Below are 23,446 nucleotides of genomic sequence, written 5' to 3'. Positions count from 1 at the left end.
GTTCAAAGGTAGAGTGAAAATAGATCTGTATTACAAAATTAAATACATTTCAAAATGACAAATATTGGCATAATTATTGAACATTATTGTGTATAATAGAAGATGTGCGAGCATTAAGTCGCCTTTAAGATTAATTTTGGCAATAAAATTGGATTTCTGTTAAAGTTTAAATTGTTTTCCGCCCTGAATCCTATAATGTGATTTTTTCACGCTATAAGTAATGGTCCTAAGATTCTAAAATTGCTAATTCTACTCTCATATTTTGTCAGATGTGTATGTTATGCCTAAAATACTGAAGTAACTTCGCTTCAATTTTGTCAGTTTTATAGTGCTAGTGACATAGAATATGTTTTTGTCGTTATATGCTGTTTGTCTTATTGCTGTATCCATTGAAGAAGAAAAGTACTTCAAAGACTAAATATTAAATCCCACAACTATTAACGGAGAAGATAAAATATTACACATTGATCACAAGTTACAGCTTACTATGATGGATGATAAGGTATGTAGTGTCTCGACTCAGACGTCATCAGTTAAATGCTATATATGTAATACAAGCCCAAAAGAAATGAATAATATTGAAACCTGTTTACAAAGAGAGTTTCAAACAGATAGTTATGAATTTGGATTATCGCCTCTGCATGCATATATTCGTTCTTTTTTTGAGTACTTTCTTCGTTACAGACTAGAAATTAAAAAAATAGCAAATTAGGTAAACTTAGAAGAAAAAATAAAATAATTCCAAAAAAAAGAAGAAAAAAATCCAATTGAAATTTCGAAAAGAAATGGGCTTAATTGTATGCAAGCCAAAAGTATGAGGCAGTGGATCTTCAAAAGGCGGGAATACAACGAGAGGATTTTTCCAAAAATGTGAGCTTCGGAAAACTTAAGGCCTTTGCACTGGAAACTGCTAAAAAGTACTATCTTCCACCCTCAGTATATACAATTTTAATACATGCACCCGACATTATAAAATATGCAATGGTATCGATTGGAGAATTATCTGTGGAGGTTGGGGAGTCTAGAAACAAAGATATAAAAAAGTTTCGAGTAAATCATTCATTCATACATCATTCTCGTATTTCAACAAATACAGATCTTATTGAACATCCTCTTCTGAGCTCTAAAACTTTTATAACGGGACAGCGAACGTTAACAAACAATAAACAATTATATTATTAAAACCTCTACTTGATTTACTCGAATAACACTGAAATTTATAAATATCCATTAATTACTTTGACTTAATCTTACATTAAATTATTATTTTATTTTGTTTACAAAAAATGTGAAAATAATATAATTTGGAGTTGATTTGCATAAAAATACTTCTTTTTTTGGAAGTACCTTTACAGGGGGACTCTACCTGAAGGCGGGCCGTTAAAAATAATTTTCAGTAAGATTATTCTTTAACTCTTTAGAACGTAAAGTGTCAAATAACAGAACAATCTGATGTGGAAATGTGACAAGAATTGGGCAAATAACGCTTATTCGGGAGGTACGTTGTGAGGGGACCATGCCAAAACATGCACCGACCATATTCATTTTGTCACATTTTTTATTTTTATCCCATCAAGGTACCATAACCAAAGATTCATACTGATATCTGCACTGAAAGTATTTTTGGCCGCTGTTCCCATACAACCTCGACCACCGTGCATTGGAGTATCCCCAAATCCACTTTCACATTTAATATGTGATCAGAAAAGAAAATTTTGTATTCTATTGAATTTGTAACCCCTAAGAGAATATTGGTTGGGAACGTAGATTTGGAATGTACATATGAAATATGAAATAAATTGTGAAAACATGAACAAATTACAAATATAAGAAAGTAGCACGGGACCGAATATTTGTTGAATCATCATTAAATTATACTATGATGAAAAATATGAACTCCAACTTACAATTTAAATGGCAAATAAAATTAATTCCCATGTTACGGTAATGAGTGTAAAATAGCTATATTTTTGATTTGGCCTCTATTTGTCATATTGGATTAGAAGGGGTAGAAGAAAGTTTTCAATGTAGGTCGATGTTACGGAGTAGTGCCTATATAAAGGTACCTCCTAATTTTACTATATTTCAAAGGATTTGGCTAAAAATGTATATTTGGGGTGGAAATCTTACACAAAAATTTCAACATATGTACAAATTATAGAATTGTCTATATGTAATAGTACCCCCTCAAGTCCACCTCGTGGCCACTTTATAAGGACGCTAATGGACAATCTGAGGTGCTAATGGGTCTAAAAAAGTAATTAACTTTGTCTATTATATATATATATATATATATATATATATATATATATTCTATAATTGCACATATGTTGAAATTTTTGTGTAAGATTTCCACCCCAAATATACATTTTTAGCCAAATCCTTTGAAATATAGTAAAATTAGGAGGTACCTTTTTATAGGCACTACTCCGTAACATCGACCTACATTGAAAACTTTCTTCTACCCCTTCTAATCCAATATGACAAATAGAGGCCAAATCAAAAATATAGCTATTTTACACTCATTACCGTAACATGGGAATTAATTTTATTTGCCATTTAAATTGTAAGTTGGAGTTCATATTTTTCATCATAGTATAATTTAATGATGATTCAACAAATATTCGGTCCCGTGCTACTTTCTTATATTTGTAATTTGTTCATGTTTTCACAATTTATTTCATATTTCATATGTACATTCCAAATCTACGTTCCCAACCAATATTCTCTTAGGGGTTACAAATTCAATAGAATACAAAATTTTCTTTTCTGATCACATATTAAATGTGAAAGTGGATTTGGGGATACTCCAATGCACGGTGGTCGAGGTTGTATGGGAACAGCGGCCAAAAATACTTTCAGTGCAGATATCAATATGAATCTTTGGTTATGGTACCTTGATGGGATAAAAATAAAAAATGTGACAAAATGAATAGGGTCGGTGCATGTTTTGGCATGGTCCCCTCACAACGTACCTCCCGAATAAGAGTTATTTTCCCAATTCTTGTCACATTTCCACATCAGATTGTTCTGTTATTTGACACTTTACGTTCTAAAGAGTTAAAGAATAATCTTACTGAAAATTATTTTGAACGGCCCGCCTTCAGGTAGAGTCCCCCTGTAAAGGTACTTCCAAAAAAAAAAGTATTTTTATGCAAATCAACTCCAAATTATATTATTTTCACATTTTTTGTAAACAAAATAAAATAACAATTTAATATAAGATTAAGTCAAAGTAAATAATGGATATTTATAAATTTCAGTGTTATTCGAGTAAATCAAGTAGAGGTTTTAATAATATAATTGTTTATTGTTTGTTAACGTTCGCTGTCCCGTTATAAAGTGTCAGAGCTCAGAAGAGGATGTTCAATAAGATCTGTATTTGTTGAAATACGAGAATGATGTATGAATGAATGATTTACTCGAAACTTTTTTATATCTTTGTTTCTAGACTCCCCGACCTCCACAGATAATTCTCCAATCGATACCATTGCATATTTTATAATGTCGGGTGCATGTATTAAAATTGTATATACTGAGGGTGGAAGATAGTACTTTTTAGCAGTTTCCAGTGCAAAGGCCTTAAGTTTTCCGAAGCTCACATTTTTGGAAAAATCCTCTCGTTGTATTCCCGCCTTTTGAAGATCCACTGCCTCATACTTTTGGCTTGCATACAATTAAGCCCATTTCTTTTCGAAATTTCAATTGGATTTTTTTTCTTCTTTTTTTTTTTTTGGAATTATTTTATTTTTTCTTCTAAGTTTACCTAATTTGCTATTTTTTTAATTTCTAGTCTGTAACGAAGAAAGTACTCAAAAAAAGAACGAATATATGCATGCAGAGGCGATAATCCAAATTCATAACTATCTGTTTGAAACTCTCTTTGTAAACAGGTTTCAATATTATTCATTTCTTTTGGGCTTGTATTACATATATAGCATTTAACTGATGACGTCTGAGTCGAGACACTACATACCTTATCATCCATCATAGTAAGCTGTAACTTGTGATCAATGTGTAATATTTTATCTTCTCCGTTAATAGTTGTGGGATTTAATATTTAGTCTTTGAAGTACTTTTCTTCTTCAATGGATACAGCAATAAGACAAACAGCATATAACGACAAAAACATATTCTATGTCACTAGCACTATAAAACTGACAAAATTGCAGCGAAGTTACTTCAGTATTTTAGGCATAACATACACATCTGACAAAATATGAGAGTAGAATTAGCAATTTTAGAATCTTAGGACCATTACTTATAGCGTGAAAAAATCACATTATAGGATTCAGGGCGGAAAACAATTTAAACTTTAACAGAAATCCAATTTTATTGCCAAAATTAATCTTAAAGGCGACTTAATGCTCGCACATCTTCTATTATACACAATGATGTTCAATAATTATGCCAATATTTGTCATTTTGAAATGTATTTAATTTTGTAATACAGATCTATTTTCACTCTACCTTTGAACTGATCCCCCTGAAAAAATCAACTAACTACATTATCTCCTTTTATACCCTCCACCTTGGAAAGGATGGTATATTAACTTTGTCATTCCGTTTGTAACATCCTTAAATATTAGTCGTAGACCCCATAAAGTATATATATTCATAATCAGCATAAAATTTTAAGTCGATTTAACGATGTCCGTCTGTCCGTCTGTCTGTCTGTTGAAATCACGATACAGCCCACATTATTTGACGTAGAGCGCCAAAATTTAGCAGAGCAATTTGTATTGTGTCTAGGATGGTTGGTATTGAAAATGATATATATCGGTCCACGTTCTGGTATAGTCCCAATATAACGGTACCTCCCGATATTCGATATTTTGATGATTTATGCCACATTTTTTCATGGATTTGTCTAAAAATTTGTATTTGTAGGCCACATTTTTTCACGGATTTGCCTAAAAATTGGTATTTGTTGGTCATAATGGGTTCCAGCTCCGGTGGCGAAACACTGCATATATGGGTCCATGATTTGGTATAGCCCCCATATAACGGCACCTCCCGATATTCGGTATTTTGATCGTTTTTGCCACATTTTTTCACTGATTTGTCTAAAAATTGGTATTTGTGGGTCATAATGGGTCCTAGTTCGTGTGGCGAAACATTGTGTGTATAGGTCCACGTTTTGATATAGTCCCCATATAACGGTACCTCCCAATATTCGGTATTTTAATGATTTTTGACACATTTTTTCAAGAATTTCTCTGAAAATTGGTAGTTGTAGATCATAATGGGTCCCAGTTCGTGTGGCGAGTCATTGCAATTATAGGTCCACGTTTTGGTATAACCCCCATATAACGGTACCTCCCGATATTCGGTAATTTGATGATTTTTGCCACATTTTTTTCACGGATTTGTCTGAAAATTGGTATTTGTAGGTCTAGCTCCTTTGCGAAACATTGCATGTGTAGGTCCACGATTTGGTATAGCCCCCATATAACGGTACCTCCCGATACTCGGCATTTTAATGGTTTTTGCCACATTTCTTCTAATGTTTCCTTTACCCTAAGGTGGAGGGTATTAAAAGTTTGGCCCGTCCGAACTTAATGTTTTTTACTTGTTTTATGCTATTCTCGAAGTGAGCCGTTAAAGTGAAGCCATTATTATTATGTTTTCTAAAAAGCTTAACCCCTTTACAGTTCATGTGTAAACATTTGACAATAAATATCTGATTTTCATTTTTTGAATTTTGGCCAATGGCAGCGACCACTGTGCAATGGGGACTTTACTTAAATAAATTCTTATGGGGCAAATATCTGTATGATGGTTCCCTACCCCAAGGTAGCATATATACAATTTTTTAGCCAAATCAATTGATGAATGTGGTCAAGACCAATATGGGCACTACTCCAAAAATTTCAAATTTTATGCGAAGAGACAAACAAACAAAAATGCCAAATAAGGGCCAAAAAAATGAAAAATATGGCCAATACCCCAATAATAGCTTAAATCATACAATGGTTATATAAATATGAAATCGGGTTGTACCCTTATCCGTGAGTTATGATCGATATCATGACCTGCAAAAGCGATTTAAGTTATCTTGAATGTTTGGGAAGAGTTTCTGGAAGGATAGAAATCTTTTTCTTACTAAGAGTTCCATTCGCTCTACTATTTTCAACCCTTCATGTTTGCTATTTTATTTTTTGGTGCAAAATTGTATATAGTGAAAAATTATTCTTTATTTTGTTCACAAAAAATCCACTTAATTCAATATGATTATACAAATTGAAAAAAATGAGAAAAAAAAGAAGAAATCTTCAACTTGTTCGCTGATTTTTTACATCAAATGTTTAAAGGCTCTTACTAAGTTTGTCAATAGAATGTATTATTATTTTAAAATTCGATTCCATTGAAATTTTTTTCGATTTTTTCCCCGATTTGAGAGTTTTTGCAATGAGATCTCTTTTTCGTGATTTTTTAGCGATTTTGAAAAAGTAATTATCTTTCAACTTTGGTGTGACCGCGTTAAATTATTTCGATATCATCTATTCCGTTACTCCACCACATAATTCGGTACTTCACTTCCATGTAACCCGCCATCAATTTCAGTTCTCACGAAATCAAGTAAATTAAATAAATTAGTATTAATATTCGAATTCATAAAATATAAAAACACTACAAATGTACATTGGAAAAAAGTAAGTCAAAATGGAAAAAATCATGCAAAATAAAACATTACTATTGTACATTTCAAAAGTCAAAATGAAAATTATCCTTTTCGGACAGGAGACAATTCCTAATTTGAATGAATCGTTAAAATCAGTATAGCGGTTCTTAAGATATAAGCGTAGTAACTAACACAACTTTTTATATATATATATATATATATATATATATATATATATATATATATATATAAAAAGTTGTGTTAGTTACTACGCTTATATCTTATCTTATCTTTTGGGCTTGTATTACATATATAGCATTTAACTGATGACGTCTGAGTCGAGACACTACATACCTTATCATCCATCATAGTAAGCTGTAACTTGTGATCAATGTGTAATATTTTATCTTCTCCGTTAATAGTTGTGGGATTTAATATTTAGTCTTTGAAGTACTTTTCTTCTTCAATGGATACAGCAATAAGACAAACAGCATATAACGACAAAAACATATTCTATGTCACTAGCACTATAAAACTGACAAAATTGCAGCGAAGTTACTTCAGTATTTTAGGCATAACATACACATCTGACAAAATATGAGAGTAGAATTAGCAATTTTAGAATCTTAGGACCATTACTTATAGCGTGAAAAAATCACATTATAGGATTCAGGGCGGAAAACAATTTAAACTTTAACAGAAATCCAATTTTATTGCCAAAATTAATCTTAAAGGCGACTTAATGCTCGCACATCTTCTATTATACACAATGATGTTCAATAATTATGCCAATATTTGTCATTTTGAAATGTATTTAATTTTGTAATACAGATCTATTTTCACTCTACCTTTGAACTGATCCCCCTGAAAAAATCAACTAACTACATTATCTCCTTTTATACCCTCCACCTTGGAAAGGATGGTATATTAACTTTGTCATTCCGTTTGTAACATCCTTAAATATTAGTCGTAGACCCCATAAAGTATATATATTCATAATCAGCATAAAATTTTAAGTCGATTTAACGATGTCCGTCTGTCCGTCTGTCTGTCTGTTGAAATCACGATACAGCCCACATTATTTGACGTAGAGCGCCAAAATTTAGCAGAGCAATTTGTATTGTGTCTAGGATGGTTGGTATTGAAAATGATATATATCGGTCCACGTTCTGGTATAGTCCCAATATAACGGTACCTCCCGATATTCGATATTTTGATGATTTATGCCACATTTTTTCATGGATTTGTCTAAAAATTTGTATTTGTAGGCCACATTTTTTCACGGATTTGCCTAAAAATTGGTATTTGTTGGTCATAATGGGTTCCAGCTCCGGTGGCGAAACACTGCATATATGGGTCCATGATTTGGTATAGCCCCCATATAACGGCACCTCCCGATATTCGGTATTTTGATCGTTTTTGCCACATTTTTTCACTGATTTGTCTAAAAATTGGTATTTGTGGGTCATAATGGGTCCTAGTTCGTGTGGCGAAACATTGTGTGTATAGGTCCACGTTTTGATATAGTCCCCATATAACGGTACCTCCCAATATTCGGTATTTTAATGATTTTTGACACATTTTTTCAAGAATTTCTCTGAAAATTGGTAGTTGTAGATCATAATGGGTCCCAGTTCGTGTGGCGAGTCATTGCAATTATAGGTCCACGTTTTGGTATAACCCCCATATAACGGTACCCTCCCGATATTCGGTAATTTGATGATTTTTGCCACATTTTTTTCACGGATTTGTCTGAAAATTGGTATTTGTAGGTCTAGCTCCTTTGCGAAACATTGCATGTGTAGGTCCACGATTTGGTATAGCCCCCATATAACGGTACCTCCCGATACTCGGCATTTTAATGGTTTTTGCCACATTTCTTCTAATGTTTCCTTTACCCTAAGGTGGAGGGTATTAAAAGTTTGGCCCGTCCGAACTTAATGTTTTTTACTTGTTTATGCTATTCTCGAAGTGAGCCGTTAAAGTGAAGCCATTATTATTATGTTTTCTAAAAAGCTTAACCCCTTTACAGTTCATGTGTAAACATTTGACAATAAATATCTGATTTTCATTTTTTGAATTTTGGCCAATGGCAGCGACCACTGTGCAATGGGGACTTTACTTAAATAAATTCTTATGGGGCAAATATCTGTATGATGGTTCCCTACCCCAAGGTAGCATATATACAATTTTTTAGCCAAATCAATTGATGAATGTGGTCAAGACCAATATGGGCACTACTCCAAAAATTTCAAATTTTATGCGAAGAGGTTCTCTACCCCCTTAGAAACAAAATGCCAAATAAGGGCCAAAAAAATGAAAAATATGGCCAATACCCCAATAATAGCTTAAATCATACAATGGTTATATAAATATGAAATCGGGTTGTACCCTTATCCGTGAGTTATGATCGATATCATGACCTGCAAAAGCGATTTAAGTTATCTTGAATGTTTGGGAAGAGTTTCTGGAAGGATAGAAATCTTTTTCTTACTAAGAGTTCCATTCGCTCTACTATTTTCAACCCTTCATGTTTGCTATTTTATTTTTGGTGCAAAATTGTATATAGTGAAAAATTATTCTTTATTTTGTTCACAAAAAATCCACTTAATTCAATATGATTATACAAATTGAAAAAAATGAGAAAAAAAAGAAGAAATCTTCAACTTGTTCGCTGATTTTTTACATCAAATGTTTAAAGGCTCTTACTAAGTTTGTCAATAGAATGTATTATTATTTTAAAATTCGATTCCATTGAAATTTTTTTCGATTTTTTCCCCGATTTGAGAGTTTTTGCAATGAGATCTCTTTTTCGTGATTTTTTAGCGATTTTGAAAAAGTAATTATCTTTCAACTTTGGTGTGACCGCGTTAAATTATTTCGATATCATCTATTCCGTTACTCCACCACATAATTCGGTACTTCACTTCCATGTAACCCGCCATCAATTTCAGTTCTCACGAAATCAAGTAAATTAAATAAATTAGTATTAATATTCGAATTCATAAAATATAAAAAACACTACAAATGTACATTGGAAAAAAGTAAGTCAAAATGGAAAAAATCATGCAAAATAAAACATTACTATTGTACATTTCAAAAGTCAAAATGAAAATTATCCTTTTCGGACAGGAGACAATTCCTAATTTGAATGAATCGTTAAAATCAGTATAGCGGTTCTTAAGATATAAGCGTAGTAACTAACACAACTTTTATATATATATATATATATATATATATATATATATATATATATATATATATATATATATATATATATATATATATATATATATATATATATATATATATATATATATATATATATATATATATATATATATATATAGATGTTAATTACATCACTCACATTTTAACATTTTCTTAAAATTAACACATATCTATATCTATAAAAGAGGAAAAAAAATTCCAAGTAACATAGGCTATATTCATTTTTGAAACTCCACCTGGAACTGAATATATATCATCAGAATTGGAGGTAGCTCCCAAACATAGATTTTATATGCACACATCTATTGATCGATTGCAGATACAGTCTTCAAATTTGGAATGCGTAACGGAATTTGAAACAAAAATAAATTTGCCAAATAATATTGAAATCGGTGCTGATTTGGATATAGCTCCCACATATATTTTGGGCCGATGTCATGTACAGGATGAGATAAAAAAACAGCAACAAAGTCAAACGCCATAATTTGTACATTTTGTAACTGTATTGAATGAAAGCAAAAAATGTGGGAATAGCATAAAATTTTAGAATATATATATATATATATATATATATTTTGTGATTGAACCTGGGAATGAGCAAAAAGAAGTCATGGTTAGTTTGACATATACTTCTTGAAGGTCAATGAATGATTAAACCTAAGACTATTTTAAATTTAACTTATTTGATAGTGAGAGAAAACCGAGATAATGCCCACGCAATTTTATTCGTAAGCAAGCGATGATAACATTTCCATCGAATACTCATTCGGAATGAGACCGGTTAGATTAATATGAACGACTACGAATTTTGTAAAATTTAAATTATTTTCTGCTATTCTGAAATTACATTTATAATAATTTTCTATTTCGCAGATACTTCATTTTGAATTGATTTCCAAAAAAAAAAATAAGTAAATAAAATATTGTTCATAGTTATCACGGTATACAATGTTTGTTTTGTTATTGCTTCCCTTTATGTCTTACTGTCTCCATCTTCGTTTGTTATTATGTGTGTAGGATAACATTTTCAATAATAATTACTCAGTGACATGTACCGAGCCGAATAAAGCAGAATAATGGTAATGTAAAAAACTGCAGTTCCACCCAAATAACAGAAGAGTGTCACAATTCGCTAGATTTAAGCGTAATATCACCCGGTCTGATAAATGACGTGACTTGACAACCCGTTATTCCTCTTGAATCAGACAATGTCCCCATAATCATCTCCATAAGCATAAACCTTTCATTTTCAGGACAGTATTTCTGAAACTTCATCAAAGTTGAAGCCGCTGAAGAGGAATATAGGCCCGTCGCGCAATTTAACAGTGAATAATCCGAAGATGTGTGCTGGCTAATAATCGCCAATTTGTAGAGACCCCGAAAGTGATAGGGTGAAGCGAGGAGCTCTACGTCAATGGGTGATGCTGCAAATGTTATTCGAGGTGATAATGTTGAAACAGATGGATATGTCTTGGGTTGAGTACCTCATAATCGTCCTCAACCAGTCGCTAACCTCTGACATAGTTTCCGAAGCCTGAAAATGGGAAATGTGCAGTGCTTTGCGAATCATACAGCAGATTTCGGTTTTTCGGCGGTACCAAACACTCTGTTGCTGATTATCAGTCATTAATATTTGTTAGATTGAAACTTTTTCACGGAGCTTGTCGTCTTCATGTGAGGAATATAGAAATATTGGCCCCTAAATTGACGTTCATACTTTTAACTACATGGACTAGGGAGATAAGAACACAGCAGGTTGATTCTGACCACTTAAAAGCTTTGATGCTTGGGGTCACAGCATGTTCAAATCATCCGCGCAAGCCACAAGGACCTCAAAGATATAGCCGACAGCACTTGGAGTTTGGATAAGTAAATAATACACTGTACATCGTATTATTTACTTAGTGTTATTTACGATGTACAGTGTGACATACAAATCCGTCATTTGCAGTTTACGACACAATTCGAGGTTGCATATAAATACTACTTTTGTGAAAGAATTATATTTAGAAAGCAAATATGATTGTTTTGAAACCTTTATTTTAGAAAACTAAGTACAGCCAAAGTTAGACGTACTTTCTAAAATTGTCGCTCATTTACTATTATTTTGAAATTAACTTTCGAAAAGTCAAATTGATTAATTGCCTAATTGTCGACAAAAACAAGTGAAGAGTTCATGTATAAATCGGAAGATACGTCGCTGAAAAATACTTTCAATCGGAAACAAAGAAATTCTTACTCTCGGTTGCTTGGAAGTGTTTTTTGCCTCTTTGATGAAGCTATCATCACAAAAAAACAAAGATTAATTTAAAAAATTAATTCGTCTTTTGGAATAAATAATTGTAGAATACAAAAATCTACTTAAGTATCGAAAAATCCAAAGTCCTGCGTGGTTAAGTTTTCTAATTACACAGTGCTAAAGTTGATAAAAATTTTACGTTTTCGCAAGAAGGAGGACAAAATTTGTTTTTGGTTTTTTACAGAGTAATCATTTATTTTTTTCTTACCAACATTGATAATTTTAGAATGGAATCATCGAATACAAATATTTATCAGTGTTTTAGAATAACATAGGTTTAAAAAAAACAGTGCTGTGTACATATTTTAAAAAATTAATTGAAAATATGTTCATATGTTTGTCATACCAGAAAAGAATATGAAGTTTAAAAAAATACATATCAAGAAGGTTCTAAAATATTTTTTGGTATTTTAGAATACTAATTTAGAATTTTTTACAGAGTAATCATTTATTTTTTCTTACCAAAATTGGATTTTAAAGTGGAAACATCGAATACAAATAGTTATCAGCGTTTTAGAATAACATATTTTTTTTTTTTTAAACAGTGCTGTGTATATATTTATAGTTTAAACTTCATATAGTTTAAAAAAATATATCGAGAAGGTCCTAAAATATTTTTGGTATTTTAGAATGGAAAGCCATTATTGTTTTATTTAAAAAAATTGTGAAGATAGTGAACTGGTTTTGCGTTGAATGTTCATGGATCTAGTTCTCTGTTTTGTTTGTTTGTAGTTTTTATTGTTCTTTTGTAATATTGATCTCTTGGATTTTTATCCCTTTATTAGTTTATTAGTGGGGAATCTGAAAAAATATAAAAAATGAATGAGGCTTTTTAAAAATATGTGGTGAAGTAATTTGACTAACCTTAAAAATCTGTGGTGATGTAATTTGACTAACCTTGAACTTCGACTGATGATCCTTTTTAAGACAATGAGAGATATTTAAACCAATTGGGTTTTGCAGAGACCCACGTCAAGGGGTGGTTCTATATTGGCCATTTTGTAGTTTTTATCCGCTAAGAACAACAAACCAACAACTGAGAAACAAAATACCAAATGATAAGTTTATAAAAAGCTCTGTCTGAAATCCTAAAAATGCCTAAAAGTAGGAAATGTAGTTATAAAGGGTCTATATATAAAAGTGGACTTATCTTCACAAAAGTCTCAAAATATCTAAAATTTGAAAGTACCGTTATATATGGTCTATTATACATAATAGTGGAACTATCTTCACAAAATTTAGCAGTGCGATAATTAAAAATGTTAAGTAACTCATGATTGTGTTTAAAAGTGTGGTTGAAAACTTCAAAATGCCGAAAATATAGAGTTGTTTTTCTTTTTTGGAGAATGATCAGCAAGTTGCGGAGGACGATTAAAATACATTCTTTCTCACAACTATTCACGGCGACAATTCGATTGTTTTTTAATTTATCGGGATCGATAAAGTTGCAATGAGCGCACAATCATTTACAATCTCATAAGCGAGATCATAAGCATTTTACGAAAACTCACGAATGATAAAACTTTGCTGCAAGCGTCTTCGATTCGATCTTTTGTGAACGTTCGTTTTTGAGAACGCAAAATGAGCTCATGCGAGAAGATAATACGCTGTGTGTTTACATTTCTTGATCAGGTAGAACGTTTTATGATGCTGTTCACAAAATTGATTTTTTATTGCTTGATAATAACTATTGCCTATTTTCCCATCGCCAAACTCCTACAAAATACACCAGGTAGTAAAAAAATTCGTTTGAACCTGTGAAGAAATTATTTAATATCGTCAGTTGTCGTGTTTTCCCTTTACATTGGACTTTGGCTCAACGAGTAAATAACTGTTAAAAGTTTCAAATGACTATGTTGGGTGTGACATTCGGCAGAACCTCCCGAATGAATTACACGCGCACAAGTATAATGCTTTATTACTCTTGAGAATGTTGCTTGGTTGGTCTTTGCATAATTGTTGACAACTATGACCCTATCGTCGCATTCGGCAACGGTGTTATCTTCCAACTGCAATATAGTGTTGTTGTAACTTACAGAGTATATTATTACCTCTTGGAAGCTGGACTCTACTCTAGGGTATTTTATGAGTACATAAATCATACTATCTGACCGTAAAATCTTTACATTAGAAATTTGCATTAGGTTAACAATAAATACTTCTGTGAGCTTTTCAACAAAAATAGACTTCAAGTCATTATTATCAAAAACTGACGGATTTATAATATTAGTTTTAGCCAATGTGACAGTTAACATTAAATTCTAAATTTCTTCAAATAAGTATGTATTTTTTAGCTTTAGGTCTGGGTTTTTTCCTTTATTAAAATACGATATTTCGTAATGGGTTACATAGGTTATTAATATAATTCTGTTTTCTTTATATTTTACGATTCCATGTAATTGTTTTTTAACATGAATGTTTGCCAAAATAATTTATAAAGCAATAAATGTATAAAAATATTTGTATAAATAATGACTTAGCACTGTTTTGTTGTTGATTTAAATAAGCAAAGAGAAATTTGACTGGAAAGATATATTTTTTCTTGAGCAGCGCTGTTCATATGTAACATTTCTAACGTCAATCTCCTGTTGTAGTTATTCTCCGTTTGTAATATTTTAATGTTCTCAAAGTTTGGTGTATGGTTATTTCTCCTGCAATGCTCAGCAAGAGCTGTCTTTTGTGTCTCATGTTCGTTTCTGGATTTGATGTTTGATTTGTGAGCAGACATTCTCGTTTTAAGTCTGTTTTTTGTTGTACCAACGTTGTTGTTGTTTGCGTTTTATTTGGTAATTACGTTGTGTTTGCCTTCGGTGTTTATTTTGCTTTTAGTGTCGTTGTAAAACTTTTTTTAGATTGTTGTTCGTTTTTTGCGCTATTGTAAATTTATTTTTGTCGTATATGTTAGATTTTAGGAACCTTTCTGACATGAGTGGTAAATAAATCATCGATTTGTATGTTTTTTCTTCTTTTTCCTGCTTTTTAATGTGGGTCTATATTCAATAGAGTTGTTGATCATGTTCATTGGAAAATTATTCATTGTCAGTATTTCTTTGATTTTGTTTTTGTTTCGGCTGTGGAATTTTTTGTCACTTATATTCAATACTCTGCGTACAAAATGTTTGGCAGTGTTAATTATTGCTTGTTTCGGATGTTTTGAAAATAAATTAATGATTCTGCCTGAAGCTGTCGGTTTTTGGTTCCAATCAAGTTCTATTTTCTCGTTGTTCCTACAAAGGATTGTATCCAAATTGGGTATGCTTCTATGTAATTCTTCCTCCATCGTAAATTTGATATTATTATTAAGACACATTGTTGCACTTGTTTCAAGAATCAAAAAAAAAAAAAAAGATCGTTTACATACTTCGCCACAGTCGTTTGTTTTGTTGTAAGTTTTTCCAAACAGGTGTCAAGTAGATGGAGAAACACCAAATCGGCTACAATCGGAGAAGCCGGCGAACCCATTGGAAGGCCTCTCTTTTGTTTGTACACTTTGTCGTCAAATTTGAAATAGCGGCTATCCTTGATGCAGAAAGTAAGAATATTGAAAAAAAAGCCCATTGTCATATTTGTATATTCCTTTATTCGTCCCATCTTTCTTCTATTGAACGAATGCCTAAATTTTTTATGGTGTCAATCTGTAGTTTGTTCTTAAAAGCTATAGAGTCTTTGACGTTGTATCTGGAATTGCTGGTAAGATTTTTCAAAATGTTGACGATATATCTGTTATAACCATTATATTTGTAGCCAAGAGTACATCGTATAAATGAGACTTGTCCGGCGTGTTCTTCTTAGTTTCTTTTGTGATTTTGTTAACCGCGTCAGTAAGCCGATTTATTTGTTTTTGAGTTTCTGTATTAATCAAGACTTGCCTATTGTTTGATACTATAAGTTGTGACTCCGACATCTTAAGTCTTTCAAAGTCTACTGCGTCCGGAGTTCCTGCCACAACACAATACTGTTCCTAGAAAATCTTACTATATTGTTCCCATACTAAACCTCTACCACCTAACACAGGAATGTACCTTGAGTGTGAATAGTCAGTGACGCGAGCATTTGCTACGATTAAGATGATGAATAAAAGTAGAAGGAAAAAAATTAAAAAGCTAATGTTAAAGCATTGTATTTCGATTATAATCAGATCTACTAAATTAAAAATTTAGACAAATATCCGTATTTCAAATTGTCCTTGTGTTATTTAATAAGTACTGAAGTACACAGGTCAGCCTGTATAATTTTCTCAGAATATAAGGGGGACAATTTGTTGCCTAATCTTTTGTTGTTTTTCAGATACACTTTTTCGCCGACTTCAAAACTCTGTTCTGCCTATTTAAGTTAAACCGGTTTAATTGGGTTTCTTGAGCACGTGTAATTTTGTCTCTTACTTCTTTTCTAAGATCATTAGACGACGAATGTATAATATCAATTGGTTTTAAACCTGTGACAGAATGTAATGTTCTATTATATGCCACTGTTGCTTGAATAATTAATTGACTTGTATCGCTAATTCCCTTGTCGATTTTAAGACATCTAGCAATTTCCATTAATGTACTGTGGAACCGTTCCAATTGGCCATTTGGGCAGCTATGCAGGACAGGAGCATTTACTACGTCATATTGTCATATTGGTTTTTAAGTATTGAAGCGATAGTTTCTGAGTTAAAGGATGTTTCATTATCACAAAATATGACCTTTGTTTTGGGAAACAAGTTCGTTAATTGAAGGATAGGCACTGTTACGTCAACAATTGCACGAGATGCTAATGGTTGGGAAATGGCAAATTTGTCAATGCATGTGAGGAACTGTTTTTTATCCGTAGAAAATGTGTCGCTACGTAAAATTTCACCCGAGTAACTAAGTATTGGCGTTTCACCCAATTCCTGTTTCTTAGGGTGCCTATCGTACTTTGTCTTCGAGTATACTTTGCAGTTTAATACAACTTCATTAGCTACTCTTGTAATTTTTGGCAAATAGTAGTCTCGCATTATTTGCTTTACATTCTCCTGTGCCGCTCTATGTGCACGGTTGTGCTCAATATTGACTATTTCCACCTGTTCAGATTTGTCTAATATGTCTGTAACAAAACTTTTACAATACCAGAACTTCGTTCCTGGAATGCTTAGTACCAATTCATTTTAAATACTAGTCAAAGTTGAGAGTTCACAGTGCAACGCATTTACTTCGTCTGGATTTATAACAGGTTTAACAAGTTCTAAAAGTTCACATATATTGGTTAGTTGGATTATATAACGAGTTTTGGTACCAAACATTATAAAACTTCGTTTTAACGGATATTTCGACTCCTCTAGAATTATCTGATTCCTAAAGCAGTTAATCGGTTGATTGTATAATGTAAGACAAAGAGTTTTCACTATGTATGGTGGCTGCATTTGATTGTAAATAGTCTTGCAACGTGTTTACATTTTATCTGGAAAGAGCATCAGCTACGTAATTCTCTTTCCCTAGTTTATAATGAATTTTTGCGTTGTACTTTTCTATGAATGCCTTCCACCTTTTAATTTTTGCATTAGTGTTCTTTTCGGAGACTGCAAACGTTAAAGTTTGATGATCAGTAAAAATATTCAACTATTTAGTGCCATACAAGAACGGTTGAAGTTTACGTATTGCCCAAACAATACCTAACATTTCCCTTTCATTGGTGGCATAATGCAACTCGTTGTGCTTCAATGTCCGCGGGATCATTGTCATTGGTCTACCTTCTTGAGACAAAACCGCTCCGATTCCACTATTGGACGCGTCTGTGGTTAAATCGAAAGGTTTTTTGAAGTCCGGATACATAATGATGACATCTTCAGAAGCCAAGGACCTTAGAGCATACAATGTATTTGGTTCGGGAAACTCTTGTATTGACTTAACCTTCTCTGGGTCTGTTGTTGCTCCTACTCTGGCTACAATGAATCCTAAATATTCTAGACTTTCTTTAAAGAATTTGGTTTTCTCCTGTGCGACTCTCATATTGGCGCTATTTTCGAAGTACCGTGTCGATATGTCGCACATGGTCTGTTTCATTGTCCGAGAATATTATTACGTCGTCAGCGTAGACATAACATATTTTTCCAATTTCTTCGCGCAATACATCATCGATTGTTCTCTGGAATATACTTCCTTTTTACAGAGAATGATGTTTTTCACGATCTTATTCCGCTAAAGATATCTGGTCCAGAGTAGTGAAATATTTTGCCTTCCCTAAATTAGCAAGGGTCATTGGAATGCTTGGCATTGGATAGCGATCGGATATTGTATGTTTATTTAGTTTTCTAAAATCAATGACCAGGCGCTATTTTTATTGCCATCTTTATCGATGGCTTTGTCAAAGAACCATGCCGAGTTATTGTAAGGGATTTTGAAGGCCTTATTATTTATTTTTCAGCATTTGTTGGATTTCTTTATTGGCAAAATATTCTAACCCCATCGGATATGGGCATAATTTGGAATATATGGGGTTATTGCTTGTTGTACGTATTAAAGCAGTGACTGAAATATTAAAGGGTAGCGCCTCGTTAGAGGTAGAAAACGCCTTAAGTTTCTTCAGTATCATCTTCTAAAACTGATCCCTTATTATTTCGGGGACTTGTATATCGTCTATATGTGTGAAATTTACGTTGTTCCAGAGGTGGTACTGCAATGGTTCAGACACTCCAGAGTATATGATGTTGTTATCACTTAAATTTAATATTGCACCCGCCTGCGTTAGCAGATCAGAGCCTATGATAGGATCAAATGTATTTAGTGAATCCAACAAAAAAATGGAGCAATTTTCCCAAATAAGACATTTTTACTTGAACCATTATTGAGTTCACAGTAAAAGGGGTATTGGCAGGTGTAACGATTTTGAGCCTTTTATGGGTCTCACGTATTTTTTGCCGTCCCAGTATCAATTATTATTTTTTATGTTCTATCAGCCAACGTCGCTTGACGAACGGCAGTTAGAAACATTCCCTAACATCATCAATATTTTCAACCGTTGATGTGGCCAATCTTCTTTTGTTTCCTGTTGTTGACTAACTTCCTGACAGATATTGTTTACCCCCGTTGACGACTTTGTCGTGGCATTCGTTCTGAGATATTCTGTCTTTTTTGGAAGGAAAAATCCAGGAAGTTGAGGTTTACTGAAGTTTGTTGGTTGTATAAATTTAGATGAAGATGGATCGACATCTATGGGGCCCAAGTTTTGGTTTTGAAATTCCTTTCCAAACTGATAACTTTGTCGGGGCATACTTTGTTGAGTTTTTCTAACAAAGTGAGGATTTCTTTCTTCTTCTTTTCCCTTTCTTGAATGCCATCGGTTACTTTTGGAGGGCTGATTTTATCTTCAAGCGCCTTGTCGTATGAAGCAGCAAATTTGCTTCTTCGATACTTGCCTCGGCTTCTTGGGCTAGGGTAATTGTTGTTGGTAATCCCTGGGTTGTGCAAGGAATACAACGGATCTCAGTGGGTTTTGAGACCTGAAATAAATGCATGTAAGGCGTCACTTCGTACTTCTGAGTTGAGTAAGACGGCCAATTCTGTTTCATGTTTTTTTTTTCGACCTCGTCATAGTACTCCATCAGTTTAAATTTCCTTGTCTAAACATTTCCAGTCCATGTCTTAGTGTTCGTAAGGAAGTCCTATCGTCATATGTGTAGTCCTAACCTAGCTATTATAACTTGAAAGTTGAGCACCGTGTTATGTGATACGAGTAATGCTGTAGCCTTTCCCCTACTTTTGTTCCTAATATTGGTCACCGCTTGATAGTGAGCTTCGCTGCTGTCATATGACTTAAACATTTCATATGCTCTACAGCTGATTGCCTCCACGACACATATTCGTGATTTCCGAACTCTGGAACAGATTTATGATGTCTAAGACCTACATCACATTTTATGGCTGGATTGATTGTATGTTTTGATACGTCTGACGTTTGGAACATCTACCCTCATGTTAGAAATTTCTTGACTTAGCGAATCAAATTTGATTTGAAATTCTCCTTGCAGGCGGCCGTCTTGTTCACGCAGGGCATAGTTAACACACCTTGCACCAAGGCTTGTAATTGCGTAGCGTCCATGACATGTATATTTCGGTTAATTTCTTGAGGAACTCTTGTTTTATTTCTCTGAATTCCTCTGCTCCAACTTATCAGCTTTAACTGATGGTTTTCTACACCGTATTCTAAATTAATCTAATTTTATATAAACGGCAGAGCTACCTTTATCTTAATAAAGCTTCACGTATAATTCATGCTAATTGTCATAATATACTTTAAAATGTTTAACTACTTACATACACATACTAAGTCTTTTTAATTGAAAAAAATTCACTTATATGCATTCTTAATTTTTTAGGAAAATTGTCCGGATGCTATGTTAACTTAAAGTTGATTGGTTGATTGATTGGTGATACACTCCTTTAGCTTGCAGGTCCAGTGGATCCTATTAGTGTTGGGCGCCATTATTTTATATCGGTCAGTTATCGAGTTTTCCCTTTACATTGGCCTTTTGCCTCAATGAGTAAATAACTTCACGGTATTACTTTTTAGAATTGAATTCATTTATTGTCACGAGCAAAGTTCTCTCTTTAACTGTATAAATGTAATTAAACTTAAAACTAGAACTATAGCTAGCCATAACCATTGTATCTTAAGCCATATTTTGAAATATGAGTATTGACAGCTAAGTCTTTTACAATTATGTGCTTTGACATCAGTGTCAACACCTTATTGCAACTATTAATCTTTATTTGTAGTATGGTATTATTATTAATAAAGTATTTCCTATTAACTTAGACACATCACAAGTCTATGAAATTGTATTAAAATATATATTTTTTTACTTTATGTTAAAAAAAAACTAAATAATCAAAAAAAAAACATATAGATCAGAATTCGTTAAAGGTTTTTTAAATTCCTTATGAGATACTAACTTTTTTTTTCCATTTTATTTTATTCAACTTAACAATAATAAATTATTAATTAGGAAAGTGCTCTAAATGCTCTTTCTACGAACATTTGATTTCTTTCTACTAAACTGGTTAGAACATTGTAAATTAAATTAGGCTATGAATGGCCTCGCCTTTTATGTACTTTAATGTTTCCTATTATGTGGTCTTTAAGTTCCTTTAAATCAGCGCAACAAACATAAAAATAAAAGATACCCACTGCACGTTTTTATTTTTTACTGTACTTACGTATAACCGGCAAAATGAGCGATCGCAATCAATCGTTCGTTGTCATTGGTGAGTGATTGTTAAAAATGACTTCAACCACCAACGCATTTTCAACCATCTATTAAAAAATTACTTCACATTCTTAAAATATCTAACTAATGTCAATGCAACATTTTTTACAGGACGTTTTGCAGTATAAAATCGATAATTCGGTTTCAGTTTTTCTGGTCGCTGATTAGAATATATTTCAGCAGATATATTAAAACTCGCTGGGAATTATGTAAGAAAAATAAAGCATTGCGAAATATCCAAAGAAGATATTGAAGTGGCAATGTGTGCCGACAAGGTATGTCTTTTAAAGTCGCAAACAACAATATGCTATTGATTATTGAACTTAACATTTTCAGGTTCTGATGGATATGTTTTATCAACCAGACATAAAAAGTAATGTATTACCTAGTCCTTTACCAACGCTGCCGGCCCAGCGTACGAGTACTACCTACGAGGAAGTTGTCAAAGATTTCATCAACGATGAAAACAGTACCAGCGGGATCTACATATGATCATACGCGTTTTCCGCGAGGAGCTTGTTAAGATTGTTAAGAGCCCCAAAGAGAAAGAGATTGACAAATATTTTCAAACATTATGGATATATATGAAGTTACAGTCACATTGTTAAGTTCATTAGAGGATGTTATTGAAATGTCCCAGGAACAAAGTGCTCCCTGTGTTGGTAGTTGTTTTGAGGAGTTAGCGGAAGCTGAGGAGTTTGATGTGTATACTAAGTACGCACAAGAAGTTACATCTCAATCGTCGAGAGACGCTCTTACTACATTACTAGCAAGACCTGACGTAAGAAAATTGATATTATTATATCTTTCACCATAGTATGGTCGGCATGTTAAGTTTGTCATTCATTGTTTTTAATATATCATTTAAACAAATGCAGGATTCGAATCACGGGCATGGGTAGAATCCTCTATTTTTATTTTATATTAGCTGTATGTCTCGTGGTGGAAGGTATATCGGCATAGCCGTATTTTCGCTTTTTTTCACTTGTGACATAAAATGTATCTCTTTGCAATTATTTAGGCAATGTCCCTAATGTCAGCGGGCCATGGATTTCGAGACGCCGTAAAATATTACTTACCAAAGTTGCTATTGGTACCTATATGGCATGCGTTTATGTATTTTGATTATATAAAAATTTTAATGAAATATAGCCCCTCGCAAGATGATATCGAAAGCTTTGAACAAGTTCAGGGCCTTTTGCGCCCACTAAGAATGATCTTGAAAACTTGTTGCCACTTTGCCAAAGTACGTATTCAAGTACATTTATAGCTATTCTTGGAAATCTAGGAATACTAAATTGTTTATTTTTGTTTAAAACATAGAGAATCGTGCATTGCTATGAGCAGCAGAGCCCGAAGGCAACTTGCAATTGAACGCACAAGAGAACTTCAAAACACCGTAGAACTTTGACAAAGATGTAGGACAAAACTGCAATGAGTTCATTCGAGGTATTTTTCAAATATGTTAAATCTAATTGTTAATGAACATTATACTTCATTTATTTTTTAGAGGATGTACTAGAAAACTTGGTTCTGGGAAAAAAATTGCGGAGCGTAAAGCATATCTGTTTGATGGCTTGATGCTACTTTGTAAGCCTAATACGAAACGGCAGACTACATCGGCGAGCTCTCAAGTCTACGAATATAGGTTAAAAGAAAAGTTTTATATGAGACGAGTCGAAATAATGACCGTCCTGACAGCGATGACCTTAATATGCATTTGATGTTGCAACCGAGAGTTCAACCACCAGTAACACTAGCTGCTAAAAATTCATTGCATAAATGATTGGATGGCCGATCTAATAATGGTAAATACGAAGTCAATGCTTGATAGGGATTCTGATAGTATTTTTATTGGATATAGAAAAGAAACAATCCATTACGTATGCCTAGCAGTGACATGTATAGATTCGCCGAACCTGATAGCCCAGATAATATTGTTTTAGAAGAGAGAGAAAGTGCAGGTGTGCCATTAATAAAGGTAATAATAATAACAAAAAAAATTATAATTAATAAAAAATAAATCGAAAATTTTCAGGGCGCAACATTATGCAAGCTCGTT

The sequence above is a fragment of the Musca domestica genome, unplaced genomic scaffold (genome assembly GCF_030504385.1).
Source record: "Musca domestica strain aabys unplaced genomic scaffold, Musca_domestica.polishedcontigs.V.1.1 145, whole genome shotgun sequence".
Lineage (NCBI taxonomy): Eukaryota > Metazoa > Arthropoda > Insecta > Diptera > Muscidae > Musca > Musca domestica.
The sequence above is the reverse complement of the archived record's forward strand: the minus strand, read 5'-3'. Positions refer to the sequence as shown.